The following is a 6,844-nucleotide window of genomic DNA, read 5'->3' as shown; positions in this document are numbered from 1 at the left end:
GGACTACTGTTTTTTCTGGGCAACATCAAACCAGCAGGGGTCAGTAGTGCACTGCCATCAGAGCTCCTTATCGCAAGCTAAATGGCCTTTTTCTCACAAACCAGCTGCACCAAGCGTTTACATAGGTTACACTGATTATTTTAAATACATAAAATATTATTCAAACATAACATCATTGTCTGTATTTTATATAGTGGACAGTGATACTAAATATCCAGTAAAATTTTACAAATAACTGAAACACATTATCAAAGATAATTATTTTAATGCTTATGGCTTATATTAAAAATGTTGATAAGGTCAGTAATTCAAAGACAAGCGTGGAGTGGAAAGCTCTCATTTTTAAATCATAATGAACTTAGGTTGGAGTAAGGGGCTAGACATCACTGATGCACAAAGGTAGAGACAGACATTACCTTGTAATTGTTAAATTTAATCAGCATTTATAATATTCACCTCAGTGAATTCAGATATCTCATGATGTTCTGGCCTAAATTTAAATTCACTTTATTTCTACGTCCAATTAAATACCATTAGAGTGCACGTCTAACCATCTACATATTTTCGCTGTCTCTGTATAAGGCTGTCATTGTTTGTTGTGTAGAATTTCATTGAGTGACAATTTAAAAAAAGGCAAGGAATTGATAAGAATGAGATAATCAATGATGACTTTAAAACAATCACCTCATACTTAGATAAATAAAGGCCACTGAGCTACATCTGCACATAAATCAGTGTGCTGAAATGCCATGTTCCTTGGCTTCCATGGTCAGAGGGATGTGGTGGCAGCTTAGTGTCCAACACGGGGAGAGACTGACACACTTTCTCTCTCTGTGTTTTCACCCTCAGGCAAAGAGCTAATTAAGAAGGGACTCTGGTTTTATTTACTGTCAGCTCCTGGCCCTTGGGTGTGTGTGTCGCTGTGTGTGTGTATGTGTGTGAGAGCAGGACGGATTTTTCCCTATCTGAGACCGTTCTCAGTCACACCAGTTTAGTAGGGCCTTGCCATTTTGCCCACATACAGCCAGTGGCACTATGATAGTGGGAATGCTGACCGTTATCCATTAGCTAAAGCTTCTCTTAGAAGGGTATCTCCACAGTGATGCAGGGAGGTGCTGAACACTGCAGTCAGCGCTGCGGGGAGAAATGTAATTACTATGCCCTCAATATGATACAGATATCACAGATATATCAAAGATGTGATCTGGACGTGAATAGAGTGAGGCATCACAGGGTTAATCTGATGGAGCTTATTATATCATTCTTTAATCATAATTCAATGAATGTACAGTACACTAGGAACATTTTCTAAGTATTCTAAATAATTTTCTAAATTATCCAGCTGCTTTAGCACTATTCATACATTGGTTTTAATTATTAAACATCTTAAGATCTGCTCCTCTTTGTCTTCATCACATCATTTATCATTCATAGTTTTTTCATAATTAGGGAAATCTATAACTTAAAATGTTCTTATCAACCACATTAGTGGACTTGAAGCTTGCCCTTTTAAGTACTTTATCATATTTTTGATATATAAATACATACAATACAGTCATAATTTAGAGTTCTTGACTTGCCCTCATATGTTTTAAAGCTATCGCATGTTTAAAACACATATCATCATGCAGTGCACGTTTCAGATTCACATTCAGATTTATATCGACCCCAAACCATGATAATGCCTCATTCAGATGTTTACCACAAAGAGGAAAGTCAATATTTTTGACTCTATCAACTTCATCATCGAAGAGCTACAAAAAAATACTTAAAACAACACAGTCCAACTGTAAAAACAAAATTAACTCCACTAAAAAATGTGTTTTGCTTCATTTAGATGTTTGACCTTCACGGTGCAGAATTATTTGAATGATGTTTGACACTAGCAGGCTGTTTTTACGATTATTTGCTGTGCTCATCTTAAATCTCAGTTTAAGATGTGTACGTGTGAGTAAGATGTTGTGATATCTCAACTAGATTGGGATACATTCAACTTACAAAATGCAACTTACACAAGGGTGATGTGAAAACTTGAAAACTCCAGCACACATACAGTGTGAATGGACTTTAAAGTGAAGTAGGGGACATGTTGCATTCAGCAGTTAAACTTTTGAAATAAAAAATATATGCAAATTCATAAATGTTGGATTCTTGAATGTTGGAAAAGAGTAGATATGCCTATATGGATTCTTAACTAGTTAATCTTTTTTTTGTGGAAAAACCTCAAACTATTATTCAAAAGAGAGTATTTTTTATATATCTTAAAGCATGTCTGGGGGGAGGTGGATGGTTTAAAAGGTACTTTGGCAAGTAGACGTCCCTGTTACTCTTGCATTCTTACATTCAAACTAAATTTGATCTATCAGACAGTTGTCATTACAGAGACTGCAGACCCTCTGATTGCTATCCAAGCCTTTATGGATTCTGATCTTGTTGAAATTCTCCTCACTTTTACCAAGTAAGAGACAGCACCAGTTTTTTGACCTGTTTTTAGCTGTGTTCTTAGAATATTACATGCTATTCTCTTAAACCTACAAAAAAATATACAGCCACTTAAATAAATACCCACTGTCTGTGTTGACTGTGAATGGTCATTTGTAGTTAAGCTGACATTGGACATCCTCCCAACATCCGCTGATGTTGATCAAACAGAACCTGCAGTCCCCCACTGGCCCCAAGCTGACTCAAACAGTACCTCAGCAGGACTCTCTTTACAGGGTTCCCACTACAGCTCCATTTATTGGTGACAGCTCTGCTGCAGAGGTGACACACCACAGTGACAGGGGCAGCCCCCCCTCCACCCTCTCCAGCCAACATCCACTCACCCAGCAGTGGTGCCCCAGTGAGCCCTGTACCTTGGCCATGTCAGTCAATAAACCGCAGGCGGCCACACACACACACAGACACACACACACACACACACATCATCGAACAACTTGAAACTGTTGAGGGGAACGGCAGGATGGAGAGGGAAAGTAAGTGTAAGAAAGGAAGTGATAGATGGATGGAGGACAGTGTTTTAGTGGTATCAGCATGGAGAACTCTCATTATGTGCTGTTGTGTCTGACAGCGATGGTGCTGTAGCCGTTATAGGGAGTTGATGACCCAAGTAACCCGGAAAGCAAGGCGTGGCCCACACAGCTGTGGTCACCGTGGTGATCTCACACAGTGTAATTAATGCACACAATCAGAGGTGTCTGCATACGTGTGTGTGCATGAACACCCGTGCAGGGGTTTGCCTGCTTATTACAACCAAACAGTGAGTTACAATCTGACAACAGAGAGCTCTGGGTAATTTCCCATCATGCCTCATCAGGAACAGCGGGGGGCCAAGAGCCTCGCCACATCAGCTCACACTCGGACCTGGGTAGAAAATTACCATCATTAAACAGCGATGTGTGAGAGAGAGAAAGAGGGAGCCAAAAAAAGAGAGCCTGTGACAGACAATGGGAGAGTCGGAGACAGGCAGGATGGAGCACTTCATATGAAAGAAAACAGATGAAAGGAAAGAGAGAGATTGGCACAGTCAGACTGCAGCAAATGCCAAAATCAGGATGCAGTATTGATCAAGGCAAAATAGAGTTCTCAGTATCTTAAAAGATAAATCTATGATACAATGCCACTTTGATAAAAAAAACACAGAACAGATCTTTACCAGTTTTCTTGTCTCTTTTTCCCCCCTGTCTGTCTTTTTCTCCCTCTCATTAGCACGTATCTGTGATTGCATTGGATTGAACAGTGACTCTGTATCGATCTGGTCAGCCCTCTGAGGACTAATGTAATCAGTGCCCCCTGCCTCTGCGGACTGAGAGGCAGGTGGTGGAGGGTGAGATTAGCAGCGAGACAGGTGGGAGAATAGACAGGAGTCAAGCAGCAAGGATCCGTTATACACGGCATATATTTACAGTTTATACACTGTCCTGTGCAAGGTGAAAAGGAGCAGAAGGAAACACAGAAACATAACTTTATGCAGTGGGGGAAGGAGTACTCAAAAAAAACTTGGCAGATTTGCTTATTTCAGTATAATATATTATTACTGGATAATAATTAGTGACACATTTGTGTCTACAGATGGTATGGGTGGAGCTCATTTTAAGTACTATATATATATGTGTGTGTATAGCATCATCATGTATTTGTTGATAATATTTTGCATCAATAATCTGAGTCTGAAAAGTAACTAGTGATTTTAACATAGAGTAAGAATATAAAGTAGCACAAAATGGAAATACTCAGGTACAGGTACTTTTCTTTGGGAGATTACACAGGGTGAAAGCTCTGCTTGAAGCAAACAGAGGCAGTCTCTTGCTTGTCAAATTTCAATCTTTGTTTCATTCAACTGAGATACACACAATATGATGAATAAAAGATCTGTGGGCGGGCCCCAAGCTGAATCCCAGTCTCTGATGTCTCATCTCAAGCCTGCTTAATCAGTGACATGTAAATATTTGAGTAGAATCTATGAGGGGATATTTAAACAGGGGTGTACTACTTAAAGACATATCTGTAAAGTCACAACCACGCTGTGAGCCGAGATGAGTTCTGGTTGTTTCTTGGAGGGACACGATGTTTCCTGACAGTCTGTTGTCCCGCAGCTCCCTGGACATCTTGACAGCTCTACTAGACCCATGGCTCTTCTTAACTCCTTCTGTCTCCCTATCTTTTTCTCAGCCCTGTGCTGAAAGTGTTTACCCTCCCATCCTCTACCATTACCTTCAGTGTCCCTGCACATATGTCTGCAGCTCGCTGTTCCCCACCTTGTCTCCCTCTCGCCCTCCCCCCTTCTAATCCCACAGTGCTCTTTTATTTTCTCCTCTGTCTCTCCCTCTTCCTATAGTTCTCTTGTGTAAATAGCAAAAAATAGCATCACTTGATCACTTGACTGAATGTTCACCTGGCTGCTCTGCTGGCTAGAGATGAGAGGAAGGAAGAGATAGAAACAAACAAACAAACGAGATGGAAAATAAACAGAGAGTAGAGAGAGAGACTGAAAGACCCAGGAGGAGAGATGGACATATGCAGAACAGAATTTATGTTTTGTTGAGGAGCGGCTGTACTTTGCCTAACACCCCCAGCCTTTCAATAACACATACTGTATCTTTACTAAACCCACACACACACACACACACACACACACATTCCCCATGTAAAGGCCTACACAGATGCGCTCTTGGTGAGGAGGAGAGAGAGAGTCTTTGCATGGATGACCCAGTTGGGCTTGTGCCAGTTCTGGAAGAGCCTGGAGCCAAAGTGTAGACCTGGAGACACACACACACACACCATCTGGTCCCGTGCCTTTTAATAACTGAAACAAGGCACAAGATGTAGGCAGCATGGTGCATGGTTTCCCATCAGCCTGGCAGCGAGAGAGCAGTAAGTAACAAAAGCAACAATAGCCCTGAGAACAGTAAATACACAAAGCATTACAGGTGTAGACAGAAACACAAGGCAGCGGATAAGGCCTTTGTTTGCCGAAAATTTGAGAATTTGTTGAAGGAGAGTATAATGTTTTTATGGGTTTCAACACACAGGATGTTCAAAAAGATGCAGACACGCTTTCTCACCATACCCAGCATATAAATTCTTTCTTTTCCTTTGCTCTCTCCCTCTCTGCCTTTCTCCCCTGCTGCGTACAGGAGTCAGTCTGACTTTTGATCCTGACATCTGCGTCTTGCAGGAATGTCTGTGTGCTCTCGCTGCCCTCTGATGTAGCTCCAGGAACTAATGGAATGTGAAAGAGACAGACGGGCTTCTCGTCTGAAAAACACTGCCCTCTCTCCGTACACGTGTGTATATATGTGTGTACGTGTGTGCATGCGTGTCTGCATGTGTGTGTGTGAGTTCAGAGGGCCACTCTTGCTCTCCCACACATATCTACTGTCTGCTTCAATCCAGCCATTTCCATTGCACCCCCCCCCCCNNCCAAAAAAAAATAAAATGAAATGAAAAAGGATAAGACAGGGGAGAGAAACAAATGATAAATGAGTTGAACATCTCAATTTATGGTTTTGCACTTGGCAATATGGAGCATGGTTTTTTAGATCGGCTAACCTTTGAGCTGTAGTGTATGGGTTAATCCCACAACTCTTTCACTTGCTTTCCCTCTCTCACTCTCCCTCATTCTGTGGAGAGAGTCTGAAGGTCTAAAAGGGTGTTTACAATTCACTAATCTGACTTCAAAACCAGCTTAACTCTGGGAGACATCAAAGGTGCGCGCGTGATGGCCCCACTGATCCCAGTAAGGGGGGGATGTATGATAGACTGGAAACATAGTGAGAAGGGGTAGAGGGAGAAAAGGGAACAAGAGGAAACTAGATATTTCTGAGATCTTGTGATGACTGTCTCACTTGATCAAAAAAAAAAAAAAAAACAGTTCCAGACTTATGATAAGGCTTAAAAAAAGAACTTCATGAGGATCCCTTGAACAGAAGATTGGCTTTGTATCAATTATTTCAGTGAAATAATCAATAGAACCACATTTGTTCATTAACAAGGTTTGTAATCTCCTGACACACCATCTCAGAAGTTTATATATAAATTGTTTGTACTCCAATAATAAATGCATCCATTTGGCTTCTCTTCTTCTTCATCTTTATCAAAATCACTCATGATAAAAAAGGGCCAGTTAATATATATGCCTCTGCTTTTCATAAACATATTCATTAAGAATTGATAGCTGGATTTTCCAATACCGTTCCAGGAAGTGGACGGGGGAAGTCTTTGTCCTGGTGAGGCTAACTAATGATGAAGAGCTCATTTAGACAAGACTTGCATGAATATCTGCACAGGAGAAAATGCAGGCAAGGTAAAATTAGCCAGTAATAAATGAACATTGTGGAAATAC

The sequence above is a fragment of the Morone saxatilis genome, unplaced genomic scaffold (genome assembly GCF_004916995.1).
Source record: "Morone saxatilis isolate NCDOM2014 unplaced genomic scaffold, NCSU_SB_2.0 Contig11, whole genome shotgun sequence".
Lineage (NCBI taxonomy): Eukaryota > Metazoa > Chordata > Actinopteri > Moronidae > Morone > Morone saxatilis.
The sequence above is the reverse complement of the archived record's forward strand: the minus strand, read 5'-3'. Positions refer to the sequence as shown.